General features: G+C 33.6%; 1 protein-coding gene and 1 long non-coding RNA gene across 3 annotated transcripts in view; one reads left to right on the top strand and one right to left on the bottom strand.

Annotated features, from left to right (window-relative positions):
* The window catches only part of LOC141481574 (uncharacterized), a 40,189-nt gene extending 26,945 nt beyond the window's left edge, over positions 1-13,244 (bottom strand). The window contains exon 1 of the long non-coding RNA XR_012465044.1: positions 13,139-13,244. This is a non-coding gene — a long non-coding RNA (uncharacterized lncRNA). The remainder of the gene's footprint in view (positions 1-13,138) is intronic.
* Positions 1-16,796, top strand: part of LOC141481573 (uncharacterized) — a 196,040-nt gene that overhangs the window by 41,396 nt on the left and 137,848 nt on the right. Inside the window, exon 1 of one of the 2 annotated variants that reach the window (XM_074173299.1) lies at positions 12,996-13,237. The exons of the other annotated variant lie outside the window; for it this stretch is intronic. The gene's annotated coding sequence lies outside the window, so the exon portion shown is untranslated. Of the gene's footprint in view, positions 1-12,995; positions 13,238-16,796 lie in introns of those variants that run through there. 2 annotated transcript variants of the gene reach the window in all.

Raw genomic sequence — 16,796 nt, forward strand, 5'->3', positions numbered from 1 at the left:
TTACAGACAAAAACATTTGAAAAAGTGTATGCCCTTGAGAGTATTGCTAAAAAGTATGGACACACAATACTGAAACATCCCCCCTTCCCATCGAGCTGATTTGGGAAAAATTGAAACAAAGTATCAGGCGTAAAAATAATTTTCCAAAATTTGATAAGAACGTAATAGAGCTAGTTAAAGAAGAATTAATTTGATATAATGTTGTCCATGTTGAACCGCGTCAGCTACCTAACTATTTTATTAAAGGGGGGCTGTTGGAAGGTAGGTTGTACTATATGGTTTACTTGAACTGTACATAGACAACATAGAATGAAATGATGTTGAAAAAAAACAAAATTTATGTGAATCAACTGGCGTAAAACCACCACATCTACACATAACTAATACATTTCTATAATTCCGTTTGGTTCGAATAATCACTAACACTAGATGGTAACAAATCTATTGATTTCTTTTTAGATATATTAATGCTCCTCAAATCCTTGATTCGATTAGACAATTTATTATACAGCTTCATTGACATGTAATGAGGAGTTTTTTCAGTTATAGTTGACGTATGCATAGGAAACACGAAATCATTTATTCTTATTCTATAGGAATGTTGATTACTATTGTTAAAGAACAGATGTCTATTTTTCAATAGAAATATAAAGGGCGTATATTGTCGTTATCTCATTATTCTTGAAAACATATCTACACGATTGATTATACTTCAAATTATTCATCATTCTGATAGCCCTTTTCTGAATTACATATACATATTCTTATAGTATTTACTATTGCTTTTCCAAAATATGATTCCATTTGTAGCTACAGAATCAAAATTGGCAATTTTAAATTTTCACTAATTCTTTGTTGATGAGATATTTGTGAACCACCCTTAGTCCATATGGAATTTTGCTCAATTTGTTAGCTGTATAGTTGATATGTTTGTTCCCATTTCAAGAATTCATTAATATGAAATCCTACAAACTTGGTGTCTTCTGAATATTTTATCGTAATGTTTTCAATATTTAAATTCTGACGTCGTTCTATCTGTAACTGATTAGCTCTGAAAAGTTTGAGGATAGTTTTAGATTCATTCAAAATCAACCTATTTCCTTTTGTATCATTGAACATTTCCATACCTGATTTTACTACTACGAAATCCTGTACCCGGGTTTTTTTTGACGTGGAAAATCATTATTTCGTATTAATTTTCATTTAACAGCCGGAGGGCGCTGCGTACGCTGTCAATTTTTTTTTTCAAATTGCCCTAACTTTTTTAACAGTGAAAACCTAATTCCCACACCTTTTCCAAGTAAAAAAGGTACACCTCCTCAACAACGCTGGAGGTGATCGTTTTCGAGATATTTACAATTTTCTATATCGATGCATATTACTTAGCTCCTAAGGCGCTAAGTGAAGTTGCTGAGAACATTACAAAAACTAAGTATGTGGTGGATCTCGTCAAAATCAACAACTTGTTCCTATAAAATATTTAACGAAGAATGATTCGTTTTCGAAATACAGATTGTTGACATTTTTCAAAACATGGTAGGTTTTTGTCATAAGTTTTTTACATTTTCATCAAACTTTATACGCAGTATACCCATACAGACTTCTTCTAAACTGAGCATTATCGAACTGCTTATTCTATCCAAATTAAAAAAAATTGTCAGGTTTAATTATTCAATTAGAAAGTGCTACATTTCGGAGTTCGTAAAAAAAAATTCGGAGAATTACTATGTTATTTATTAGGAAAATAAACATATAGAAATTGAACGAAACAACTATTACAACAACTGTTCAAAGTGACGACCCCCAACAGTAATACAAGCTTCTGCTCTCCTCATCAAAGAATTCCGCACCCGTTGAAAAATGCCCGGAGTGTTTCTTATCGTTTGGCAGTAAGCTATGATGCATAAACTAATGATTTTAGGTACTCCCAAAAGAAAAAATCGAAGGGATTGAGGTCCGGTGACCTCGGGGGCCAATGCTCAATACCTCCTCTTCCTATCCATCGTTGGGGATATGCTACGTCTAAAACATTTTTTGCTATCACACCAAAATGAGCAGAAAATCCATCGTACATAAACCAAGAGTGATTTCGGAGACGAATGGGAACATCTTCCATTAGTTGGGGAAGCTCGTGTTCCAAAAAATGTAGGTAAGCATCTCCATTCAAACGTAAGGTGAGAAAATAGGGCCCAATTAAATAATTCCCAATTATGCCTACCCATACATTAAAAGAGAATCTGTCTTGGAAATGAGTTTGTGTTATCGCATGTGGGTTATCTTCCGCCCAGATGTGGATGTTATGGAAATTCATGATACCATTTCTTGAAAAATTAGCCTCATCTGTGAAGAGGATTTTCAATAAAATTTGCGGATGTTGTTCGACTTTTCTTTGAAGCTATTGAGCAAATTCGATACGTGGTTGGAAGTCACGTAGCGTAAGTGCCTGGACACGCTGAATATGATAAGGATATAATTGCTATTACCTTAAAATTCTGTAAACTGTCATGTGACTCACATTTAAAGTTTGACAAATTTTTCTTGTACTTGTCTCCGGATGTTCACTAATTTCTTCGAGAACCGCCTCCTCCAATTCTACAGTTTTTGTAGTCCGTGGCCGTCCTACTGCAGAATTTGTTTCAAAGCTTCCAGATTCGGAAAGTCGCCGGAAAAGATTCGCAAATGTCGCTGCACAAGACGTCACGCGTTAGGGATACCTTTCCTGATAAATGCGTCTGGCCTCGCTTGAATTTCCGTGAGCCAAGCCGTATGCAAAAACCATATAAGCCATTTAAGCATTCGTAAAGTCGGGCATGGTACCAAAAAATTACTTTCTAAACTCCGACTGTGAATTTGTCAATTAATAGTTAAAAATGTGACAGCGAACTTCTATTTTTATAAACAAACTTTCATAGCCTACTCGATTTAATTAACTTAGTTTACAAGCGGAGAGTGACAAAATTATTGAAATCAAATTTGGCTTAAAGTAAATATGCATCGATATAGAAAATTGTAAATATCTCGAAAACGATCACCTCCAGCGTTGTTGAGGAGGTGTACCTTTTTTACTTGGAAAAGGTGTGGGAATTAGGTTTTTTCATGAAAAGTACCAAAAGTTCACTGTCAAAAAAGTTAGGGCAATTTGAAATAAATAATGACAGCGTACGCAGCGCTCTCTAGGTGTTACAAAAAAATTAATACGAAATTAAGATTTCCCACGTCAAGAAAACCCTATGTACTGAATTTCGTGCAAATAACTTATTTTTTGCGTATCTCCGAAACGAAGCATTTTCGGAAACAAGTTCATATAGACTTTTTTTCTTAAAATTGTCTCAGGAATACGTCACTTGAATATTTTAACGTACTTATGTTACACCCTGTATATATTTCAAAGATAAGAAAAATCTCAACATATATGAAATTCATATTTTTGCTATCATTCTCTTCCTCAGATTTTGAATATGTGTAGTCCATGATAAAGTTTGATCCATGTGTTATATATATATATATATATATATATATATATATATATATATATATATATATATATATATATGATGTGTTGTTTTTCCGGGTGTTCATCCGTTGTGTACTATTCGATAGTCGACGTTTCACATCATATTCTACCATCCGTGAAAACCTACATTGTAATATATATATATATATATATATATATATATATATATATATATATATATATACAGAGTGACCCATTTGAAAGCGGGCCACCTCTCTAAAACTGTTATTTATTATCCGATTCAGAAGTTTTTTTTTTCAATAGATAGAGCGTCAATAGTTCTATTAGAGTGCTGTGAAGTCGAAATATAAATAAAATTTTCAAGGCCTACTTCGAATTTTTTTCAAGGTCAAAAATCCAAAAAACATACTAGCGATTTTTTTATATGAAATTTGACGATGCCACTGGATTTGTGATGCTTTCAAATGGTTGTGACTGAAATTTCAAGATAAAATAATGTTTTTTAACAGAAATATGGCATAAGTAAAATATACCAATCACTGTCAAAATAATTCAAATAGTTGTATATTAAATAACAATTTTGTAAATAATATGGTTTGAAATACTTCTTCAGAACATAACAACTTTATGTGCGATATAGTTATCTTTATTAGCACACTGCAGTTTGTTGTCAAAGAATAGAAATACACATCTTTATATCATAATATAATTATCAATATTAAAACCATAAATGAACCACTACAAAAGAATGTATTAACATGACAATGCCCACACATTAAATTTTGGACTGTTCCACCAAATCTCCATTCAATTCGATACATTTATCATATCGTTTTCTAATGTTAACCAAAACATTCAATAATTGATTTGGGGTGATATCTCTGCAAGCCTGTCTTATTCTTTCACGCAGTTCCTCTTTGCTCATTGGGCGAGTTTTGTATACTTTTTCCTTAACGGTGCCCCATAAAAAAAAATCAAGTGGAGTCAAGTCCGGGGATCTGGGGGGAAACTCAATCAGTGAACTATTTCGCCCTATCCACCGATTAGGAAAATTTTCTTCCAGCCAATCTCTAACAATCCTGCTATTGTGGATGGAACAGCCATCTAATTGAAATAGAATATGGGCCTCTTCTGCTAGTGGAAGTTCATCCATAGCGTTGGAAAACTCGTTTTTCAAAAAATTCAAAAAAATTTGACCATTCAAATTGTTTTCAAAAAAAAAGGGGCCAATTATTCTGGTATGTAATATTCCGCACCAAACATTTATTTTTTGGGAGTACTGTCTTCTGCAATTTATTATCCAATGTGGATTTTCTTCCGTCCAGTACCTTGAATTTTGAGAATTAACTGTTCCATTGGTTGTGAATGTTGCCTCGTCACTGAACAAAATTTTTTTCAGAAAATTCCTGTTATTTAGATATTCTCCTTGAGCCCATAAACTATACTCCATCCTCTTTTCATTATCGCCTTCTTCTAAGGTGTGAAGACACTTTGGTTTAAAGGGCTTCATATTATTATATTTCCTAAGATTTCTCCTTATTGTTTCACGCGGTAAGTTGATGTCCAAACTTGCAATTCTCACACTTGTTTTCGGATTATTATTAAAATAATTTCGAATTCGTTCAGAATTATTTCGTCTCTGCCTTTGTACAGTATTAATATTCTTCAGGATATGTTTACTAACAGCTCCATACTGATTGAAAATTTTGTTTACTCTTCCAACTGTAGCTCTGCTAATATTTCGACGCTCCGGATGCATGTTATTGAAAATTCTACATACTTCCCTTTCGGATCTGTCGTTGTTACCACGAAGTTTTACTATTTCAATTTTCTCCTGCAAAGTCAAATTATCTGCCATACTTCTTTATTAGTGTAGGTACTTGAAGAGTTATAAACTTCACTATTAATACTGACAAATTTGTGTCTTTTCGTCTTTTATTTTAATGACTTGTCATCTCCACGGCAACTTAACTTTCAAAGCCTTCTAATAAAAATAATATTTTCGAAATGTGGCATCCCAAACATGTTTGAATGAAACCAAGATATGTAGATATTCGGAATAACTGACAACCACCAAAGAGGAACTGCGTGAAAGAATAAGACCAGGCTTGCATAAATGTTACCCCAAACCAATGATCGAATTTTGATCGAATCTTATGATTAGTTAGCATTAGAAAATGGTAGAATAAACGTATCGAATTAAATCGGAAATTAGTTACAAAGTACGGAAATTAATGTCTGGGCACTCTCATCTCAATCCATTTTTTTGTTGTAGTTCATTTATTTCATCAGTATTGGTTATTATTGATTATTGAATATTGATTACTATTTGATGTAAAGATGTATATTTCATTTCTCTGATGACAAAAAAACTGCAGTGTTTTGATGGACATAACTATCTTCTATACTTTATGGAGTTCTGTTTGAAAGAAACATAATTTGACACCATTTTGAATAACTGCTGTTTACAAGCTCGACTGCTAACGACGTGAAAGAGCATTTTAAACGATATTATTAATAATATTGTGATTTAATATGACGACAATTCGAAATATTTAGATAAAGTGATAAAAATTTTACTTATGCTATATTTCTGTTAAAAAAACATATTTCATCTTGAAATTTCAGTCACAACCATTTGAAAGCATCACAAATCCAGTGGCGTCGTCAAATTTCATATAAAAAAATCGCTAGTATGTTTTTTGGATTTTTGACCTTGAAAAAAATTCGAAGTAGGCCTTGAAAATTTTATTTATATTTCGACTTCACAGCACTCTAATAGAACTATTGACGCTCTATCTATTGAAAAAAAAAACTTCTGAATCGGATAATAAATAACAGTTTTAGAGAGGTGGCCCGCTTTCAAATGGGTCACTCTGTATATATATATATATACATCGGAAAAGTCTAGGGATATTTTTATAACATACTAAATATCATAAAAATAAATGCATGAGGTCGTTTAATTTCGATTAAATTGGTACACTCGACCACCCTGTAGATTTCTATGGGTTGAACAAAACCTGTTCAAATCAAGTTTTTTACAAACTGTAGGTTTTCGGCTAAAATGAATAATCTGAAAGTGTCGAGTTTGTACATTCTATGCAGTTCTTGCTCAGCAATTAAACTGGAAATATTGTGCTTTAACATGGAACGCCATCACTTACCATTGGCTGAGATGAATAGAGCTGTAGGGCTTCTTCAAGGTGGCATGCGACAAAATGATGTAGCTCTTCGTTTGGGGGTCTCCCAAAGTGTTATCAGTCGATTGTGGTGGCATTTCCGTGAAACTGGCAGTCCAGCCGAACAACATCCAGGGCGAGGACGCGCTACAACTGCAGTTCAAGACCGATTTTTGGTCTTAACCGCAAGAAGACAACCGACAATCACAGCACCTGAGTTGGTTAACGTGTTGCAGCAGACGCACCAGGTAACCATTGGTCGTGATACTGTCAGAAATCGACTGCATGAAGCAGATCTCCACAACAGAAGGCCACTTAGATGTCCACCTTTGTCGAGAGGCAATGGCGGTAGAAGATTAGGGTGGTGTCAAGAACATCAAAACTGGAATGCAAATGATTGGGTCACAGTTTTGTTTACAGACGAATCTAGATTTGGATTTCATCCAGATTCTCGTCGGGTAAGACTGTGGAGACGACCTGGAAATAATGAACGTTTGAGACACGTCCAGGAAGTCCACACATACAGAGGTGGTACAGTAATGCTATGGGGCGGAATCATGATCGGCGGCAGAACCGATCTCGTTTTTCCAAATCGCTCCCTCACAGCTCGACAGTACCTCGACACCATTCTTCTACCTATCGTCCTTCAGTTTGCTGGTGCTGTTGGTGAAAACTTCCACCTAATGCACGATAATGCTCGTCCACATGTCGCGCGTCTAGTGACTGACTGGCTCACCAACGAAGGAGTTGATGTATTGTCATGGCCAGCACAATCACCGGACCTGAATCCCATCGAGCATGAGTGGGACATGCTTCAACGAAGAATTACTCCGCATATGGGGAACATTCACACAACGTTTCAATTGAGAGAGCTTTTAATCGCTGAATGGGCAAATGTACCTCAACAAGACATTGACAATCTCATGTTGTCGATGTACGATAGATGTAGGGCCGTAATAAACCAACGTGGAGGCCATACTTTGTACTGATTCCAATTTTTTTTGTGTTATGATTTTTTTTCGGGGTGCCAAAGAAGAGCCATATTTTTTTTTAGTTTTGCTTATATGCGCACTCAGTATTTTTGACCATTTAATAAATTTTGTTGTAAGTTACATTCGTTTAATAATCACCCGTCAATTTTTTTTCCTAAAGCGATCTAAAAAAAATTATTGCCATTTTTAAAAATATCCTTAGACTTTTCCGATGTATATATATACATATATATATATATATATATATATATATATATATATATATATATATATATATATATATCGAGAAAGGTTAATGCAGTCAAGCTGCTGGAAAATAATTCCATGAAAATCAAAAGATGAATAGATTAGTACTTTTTGATCATTCCCATATTGATTTCAATTTAAGAGCCACCGGTATACAGCTGTTTCAGCCTATTGGGCATCGTCAGTACCGGGCAGGCGGTCCTCGATTGAAGACAAAATGAGAAAAAACCAAGAAAGTACTTGATAAAAATAGCTGCGTAAACGCAAGCGAAACATAAGTGGAACCACCTATTGGTGTGACACCCAAGTCAACTTGCCAAGTTTTTTATGTCAGTGTTGGTGGTTTGACCAATCAACCGACAACTGCGGTGGCAGAAATTTGGGAAGCTAACCTGAAATGTCATCGGAAAACGAATCCACATGTTTCTAGAAATGATATGATATCGAGAAAGGTTAATGCAGTCAAGCTGCTGGAAAATAATTCCATGAAAATCAAAAGATGAATAGATTAGTACTTTTTGATCATTCCCATATTGATTTCAATTTAAGAGCCACCGGTATACAGCTGTTTCAGCCTATTGGGCATCGTCAGTACCGGGCAGGCGGTCCTCGATTGAAGACAAAATGAGAAAAAATCAAGAAAGTACTTGATAAAAATAGCTGCGTAAACGCAAGCGAAACATAAGTGGAACCACCTATTGGTGTGACACCCAAGTCAACTTGGCAAGTTGACTTGGGTGTCACACCAATAGGTGGTTCCACTTATGTTTCGCTTGCGTTTACGCAGCTATTTTTATCAAGTACTTTCTTGGTTTTTTCTCATTTTGTCTTCAATCGAGGACCGCCTGCCCGGTACTGACGATGCCCAATAGGCTGAAACAGCTGTATACCGGTGGCTCTTAAATTGAAATCAATATGGGAATGATCAAAAAGTACTAATCTATTCATCTTTTGATTTTCATGGAATTATTTTCCAGCAGCTTGACTGCATTAACCTTTCTCGATATCATATCATTTCTAGAAACATGTGGATTCGTTTTCCGATGACATTTCAGGTTAGCTTCCCAAATTTCTGCCACCGCAGTTGTCGGTTGATTGGTCAAACCACCAACACTGACATAAAAAACTTGGCAAGTTGACTTGGGTGTCACACCAATAGGTGGTTCCACTTATGTTTCGCTTGCGTTTACGCAGCTATTTTTATCAAGTACTTTCTTGGTTTTTTCTCATTTTGTCTTCAATCGAGGACCGCCTGCCCGGTACTGACGATGCCCAATAGGCTGAAACAGCTGTATACCGGTGGCTCTTAAATTGAAATCAATATGGGAATGATCAAAAAGTACTAATCTATTCATCTTTATATATATATATATATATATATATATATATATATATATATATATATATATATATATATATATATATATATATATATAACAAAAGATCAGAGATTGATCACCTCAGTGAAATCTATGCCTTTTCATTAGATATTGACAAAAATCTACATGAATTCCAAACCAATAATAATTCTGGTTTTTCATTAATATAATTTTCATAAATTTCAAACATTTTCTCTTCAACAAAACTTTCCAACCTCCCTAAGGCAGGGTTTTACTAACATATTTGATTTTTGGGTTTTCTCCTTGAGTCACTCTCAGAACAGCAGATGTCTCTGATCACACTTGCACCAAAATTAGTTCTCTTTTGTTCCATGGATTATCATCTACAAACAAACACACCTTTTTTCAAACTGAATTACATGACAGCTGACAGTGTCAAATTGTTTTGTGTCGCTCTCTTTTGTTCTTCAACCTCATGGCTTTTACCGGTAGTCCACAATTTTGAAACAATTAACGATTTTTAGTAAAATTTTATTCTTCTTTGTATCTTGTGAGGAGTCAACCTCTTTCAATTAGTAACTTGTTTATTGTATTGACATGTTTCAATTTTTTAAATGTAACATTTTTTTCGACACGGCCAACCTCACTAACAGTAAGTTAACCTTTCATATTAATAATTTTTTTATAGTGTATTACCATCATACAAAATTTGTAGCTTTACCCTGAAGATGATAATAAATGTTATCGAAATATTGGAATAACTTGTGTTATAAGAGTACACTTCCGTTCTGCTGATCACTCAAAGAAAATTCCCAAGTTTTGTTCTTAACTAGTCAGCAAAAACTGACATATATATATATATATATATATATATATATATATATATATATATATATATATATATATATATATATATATATATATATATATATATATATATATATATATATATATATATGTTAACTCGAAGATTCTCACGGATAAAGTATGATGAGCTGTTTTCTCGGGTTTCGCTCCGTGTTCTGTGTATTTTCTCCCCATAAGGATTATTTTCACAACGTTTCGGCAAAGTCTCATTTGCCATCTTCTGGTGATGTCTGGTTTTTTCAACTAGTCTAGTTGAAAAAACCAGACATCACCAGAAGATGGCAAATGAGACTTTGCCGAAACGTTGTGAAAATAATCCTTATGGGGAGAAAATACACAGAACACGGAGCGAAACCCGAGAAAACAGCTCATCATATATATATATATATATATATATATATATATATATATATATATATATATATATATATATATATATATATATATATATATTTATATATATTGGAGCATTTGTAGGAAAGACTCGTATGGTTCATATACATATCAATGTAAAGGTTGCGCCTGTTTTTTCTAAATTCAGATGATTTCTTTATTCACTTTTTATTTAAGCCATTGATGTAATGATAAAAAAATACTATCGCCGTACATACGGTTTGAGTTATATGTATTATAAAATGAAATAACGATAAAAATAAAATAAAAACAACAATAAAAATTCATTGGCGCTCCGGGGTGACTTCATTGATTCCAGTGGCGCATTTGCTTTTTCAGCTGCAGGAAAACCCGGAAAAACCTGCAGCACCAGAGGGTCTCCAGAGGCTCCAATAAATTCAATGCTTTGCCAGAACACTTCGTGAATATAATAAAAATATAATAAAAATAAAACATAAACTGGGAATGGTAGGGGTGTCGCGATTTTTTTACTAAGAGGGTCGCGCCATAAAAAAGTTTGAAAAACACTGATTTAGACCATTGAAGGAAGACTGATATATTTTCGACTATTTTTTCAAGGGATTTTAATTGTCGTGATATATGTAGTTATTGTTGTTAAATACCGGCCGTGCCGTGTTATTCAAATATAACTCAATAAAAATGTCGATCTTTCCACGTATAATGTTTCATTAGTCGAATAATATATGCAAGTGGTTCATCATAACTTCGTTGGTTTTTCATTCTTAACCCTTGTGTTTATATTTGCATTTATGCCAGTACCTTCTGTGCACGCTCATATTCATAAAAAAGTATAGTCTCTGCGACACGATTCTATAAAAATTGCCTTGGGTTCAATAACAACTGTTAGCGTGACTGAATTTGCAAATAAAATTATACACGTCAAAGCCTGTATTAAGTATTCAAAGTGGTCGTTATTAGTTTCAATAATGCATATTAGTTCCCGACATGAGATTTTTGAATTTCCATTTTTGGAATAGTACGAATTCGCCAACATATTTACTGACATCGAGTTTAGGTCACTCAGAGGTCCCACCGCAATCAGCAAAACGAATTCAAGAAAAAGTTAAGGAGACATTTTATCGAAATGTGTTTATTTTGAAAATTATCGATCGCAGTTACCTTGATTGGTACACAAATGATATTAATTTCATTGAATAATAATACGTAGAATGATGCAGGTTTGAAGTACGATATCGGTTGCCTTGAATTAAAAAATACTCAGTTCTGTTTTCAGGAGGACAAATGTCTACGTAAAAAATCCCTTGTCAACCACCCTCTCTCTAAGGTGAAAAACAGACCACGGACATCTTTCAATTCCGTATCCAACCTTGTATTATTTTTGACATTATGACGATAAACAATGTCAAAAAAACGTGTGCGTCACGGACGCTCGACAGAAGTGATAACTTAAACTAATCTAAGTGGAACTATTTGATATTCAAATTGTTTAACTTGAGAAAAGCTTATGTTATTACTTAAATTTTATGTATATTAATATGATTATGTAAGAAGTTATTGATCGGACATAGCACTCAAAAAATTGGCAAACCATAGACACGTTTTTCAGTATGGTGCAGCCGAGTGTAAGGATGGGCAACACTTGGTTACCAGAAGAAAGAAATACAAATGCACGGAGCCACGAGCAGGAGCCAGCCGCACATTTGTGGTTTCAGTTAATAGATCTTGTGTTTACAAGAAATGTGTGGCTGGCTCCGTGCATTTGTATTTCTTTCTTCTGGTAACCAAGTGTTGCCCATCCTTACACTTGGCCGCAGCATACTGATGATGGGCCAAAAGCCCGAAACACGTGTCTATGGTTTGTCAATTTTTTGAGTGTTATGTCCGATCAATAATTTCTTTATCTATATCAAGACACTCGATAACTTTCGTTTTTGTATATATATATATATATATATATATATATATATATTTATTTAATCCTCCTGTATGTTCTTTTCTGCCTTAGTGCAAGCACTGTAGGTAAATTTGCCTGTATTCAGGTTACATCAAGTAATATCCTTTGTGCTGGATGTTCTCTAGGTTTACTGTTTCTAGGAATGTGTATTGTTTTGTGTAGTATATTGAATGTTAGGATTTGTTGTTCATTCAATATACTACAAAAACAATACACACTCCTAGAAACAGTAAACTTAGAGAACATCCAGCACAAAGGATATTACCTGTTGTAACCCAAATACAGGTAAATATATATATTGTAATGAAATGACTCGATTACAACAATGAAAGGAGAAAATTCTAACATTTCAGGAAAATTAAAATTGAATCACCCTATGAATAGGGTGAATAGAGTGAGGTTAGAAAAGTCTGTACGAAATTAAGAATGAAAGATATGTTGTAAAACTGAAACAGATAGCAAAGATGTAGCAATAAAAATTGTATAGATAAAAAAGTTAGAATTTAGAAGTAACAGAAATAAATTGTTGGTTGTTAGGAAAACTAGTTGATGTTCAATTATTAAATCAACAACGGGGACAAGCTTGGGTATTCGGAAGGTACCTACTAAACGTATTAAAATTTGCTTCCGTAATTTCGAGATATTTATTGAAAAAACTTATTTGTATTGAAAGTATAACAAACTATGAGTGTTAAAAGCATACATACCTGAAGAATTTTGGTATCTAGAGAGAATCCACCGAGGTATCCTGTATTTCTGCTGTTCCCGCTGTGAAAAAACTTCCTGATCATCACCACACCACGAAGGTATTTCTATTCCGATTATATTTGCAAATATAAAATAAAAAAGATCTTCAAATAAAAAAATATTCTGGCCAACTCAAGAAAATATTTCATGAATTAACGTCATCGCAGAACAATCGTGCACAGAAACAAAGAACAAAGATTTTGAAAGAGTATGTATAAAAATCTGCTCTGAACAGTTCGAGAGAAACATAAGACAATTTTTCGCGATTTCCTTAATATAAGTAGAGTTAGTTTTTGATCGTTCTTGTTCGAATTATTTATATTTACAATTTCCAGTTCTATAAAAATTGAACCATTTTTACATTTTACCCAGTGTCAGTTGTATCTTTTCAGCATTTATTCACAGGTGCAGCTGCAGTCAGGTCTGTTTCTTGGTAAGTGTATGGCATTAGAATCTGAATCTACCTGAGGTGTTGAGAAAAATCTCTATACTGAGTGTTGTATAGGATTTAAACTCAACAAAAGAGTCTAGCCGAGTAAATTCATTTCAAAATCAATTTCAAAATTGTAATAATCACAAAAATTCAATTATAGAATAAAAATTATATTTCCAGTAAAAAAAATCAATAATAATAATAATACTAAATTCAATAACAATATATATATATATATATATATATACATATATATATATATATATATATATATATATATATATATATATATATATATATATATATATAGGAGGGCATATTCGGGCATTCTCTAGCCAACTAAAATATTTTCGACAATGCGGTGTTGCCGCTTCTATTAGAAAGCAGTAGCAACTTTGATTTTTCAAATGGAACACTCTGTATATAATATTATTTTTGGAATCTCCAACAATTGCCCGACAACTTTTCTTGATATTTCCCTATACCTATCTGTTACCGTTTTCGAAATAAAAATTAATTTCAATTTTTTTCTTCGAAAATCATGACTTCTAAAAATGCCGATATCTTTTAGTTAAGAAGTACTATGATATCGAAATTTGGTTTGGAGTTAGGTGATACTTGGACACTTCCCACACGTCAGCCTAATCTCCGTTACTTCAATACAGGGTGGTAAAAAAATACAGTTTTTTCGTTTGCTTGAAAAAGTTGCTGAAATTTGATTATTTTAAATGGAACACCCTGTATATTATTGAAAATTCGGAAAGCTGCTGAAATTTGCTTTCTTTCTATGTATATCATACCTATACCTAACTAGTCAAGTTTCGGACTTATGAACATTTATTTGTGAAAATGTCCCTTCAGAATGGTATTTCCATTCGGTATTTGGTAAGCAGGCCATGATTACTATTTGACAGTAGCGTTGTGACATTCTCCTAATAATATCGACATTTTCGTCACTTCAGAAGTTGCAAATATCTTCAAAACGATGGAACAAAACTATTCAAACGAAGTTCTTATGAATTTGTTTATTATTTTTGGACAGTGTGACAAAATTATCAGCAGAACATGTAGAAAGTTCAATGAAATGTATCCGAATCTACCGCCAATGAACCTCAAGAAATTTATACGAATTCAGAACAATTTCAATATGTTTGGATGAACTTTAAAAAAGCACCAAGAAACTTTAAATTGGAAATATTGATATGAATAAAAAAGTAAAACAATCATGTGGAATATTTCAAAATATGTTCGAATCGCTGGCCGTTCACTTCCAAGCACTTTAAAATGCGGGTGTTGACTGCTTTCGTGGTGGCAGATCTGATTTCATTGGGATCCAAATCTTCAAATGTTTGGGCAATCCTTTCTAACAATGCATCTCTCGAACGCACGGGTATTTTGTAAACTTTTTCTTTAAACATTCCCCACAAATTAAAATCTAATGCATTAAGATCGGGTGATCTCGCTGGCCAATTCCATGGTCCCAAGCGCCTCATCCACCGATCATCAAATAGTCTATCCAGTTCTGCGCTCACTTCTCTTGTGCAATGTGCAGGAGCTCCGTCTAGTTGGTACCAACAGTTTGGATAATCTTCGAGTGGCAGATTATCCACGAAACTGTCTACAGTATTCTCCAAAATATTCAGGTAGCTTCTGGATGTTAATGACTCCTCGTATATCACGTACCTCAATTTGTTGTCCATCAACATGCAGAAGACATTAAAACTAAATTTTTCTTGAAATCCGGCTTCTTTTGTGACGTGAGGATTTTCACTGGACCAATAATGACGATTTTTTCTATTGAAAATCCCTTCTCTCGAAAATTTCGATTCATCAGTCCAAATAATTTTATTTAAAAAAAGTGGATCTTCTTGAATGCGTGTCAACAACATTTCACAAAATGCTACTCTCTGTTAAGGATCTTGAGGCTTCATTGCTTGAATTTTGGTGAATTTATAATCATGCATTTTATGTCTTCGCAAGATTCTTTGAACCGATGAATATTTTATACCCAAATCTTCTTCAGCACTTCTTATCGATGACTTGGGAAATGCGTGAAAATATGCTAAGACATTAATCTGGTTGTCTTCGAAAGTTACGGGTCGAGGCAAGTTTCTTGGTGCTTTTAAAATTGATCCAAATGCATTGAAATTGTTCTGAATTTGTATAAATTTCTTGAGGTTCATTGGCGGTAGATTCGGATACATTTCATTGAACTTTCTACATGTTCTGCTGATAATTTTGTCACACTGTCCAAAAATAATAAACAAATTCATAAGAACTTCGTTTGAATAGTTTTGTTCCATCGTTTTGAAGGTATTTGCAACTTCTGAAGTGACGAAAATGTCGATATTATTAGGAGAATGTCACAACGCTACTGTCAAATAGTAATCATGGCCTGCTTACCAAATACCGAATGGAAATACCTTTCTGAAGGGACATTTTCACAAATAAATGTTCATAAGTCCGAAACTTGACTAGTTAGGTATAGGTATGATATACATAGAAAGAAAGCAAATTTCAGCAGCTTTCCGAATTTTCAATAATATACAGGGTGTTCCATTTAAAATAATCAAATTTCAGCAACTTTTTCAAGCAAACGAAAAAACTGTATTTTTTTACCACCCTGTATTGAAGTAACGGAGATTAGGCTGATGTGTGGGAAGTGTCCAAGTATCACCTAACTCCAAACCAAATTTTGATATCATAGTACTTAACTAAAAGATATCGGCATTTTTAGAAGTCACGATTTTCGAAGAAAAAAATTGAAATTAATTTTTATTTCGAAAACGGTAACAGATAGGTATAGGGAAATATCAAAAAAAGTTGTCGGGCAATAGTTGGAGATTCCAAAAATAATATTATATACAGAGTGTTCCATTTGAAAAATCAAAGTTGCTACTGCTTTCTAATAGAAGCGGCAACACCGCATTGTCGAAAATATTTTAGTTGGCTAGAGAATGTCCGAATATGCCCTCCATTAAATTTTCAAAGTGATCCGTTGTCTGGTTCACCAGAAACGTCTAATGTGCCATCCACCGTGAATCAGCCTGTATATATATATATATATATATATATATATATATATATAAAGTGGATAATCTTAGCGTCTGGAGAAATGTATGGTAAAATAGATTAACAGGATCTCTCAAAATCAAAACGAACGTTGAAAATTTTAGAAAAGTCAA

The sequence above is a fragment of the Leptinotarsa decemlineata genome, unplaced genomic scaffold (genome assembly GCF_025532065.1).
Source record: "Leptinotarsa decemlineata unplaced genomic scaffold, Ldec_3_MD MMD2_tig00000218_RagTag_RagTag, whole genome shotgun sequence".
NCBI lineage: Eukaryota > Metazoa > Arthropoda > Insecta > Coleoptera > Chrysomelidae > Leptinotarsa > Leptinotarsa decemlineata.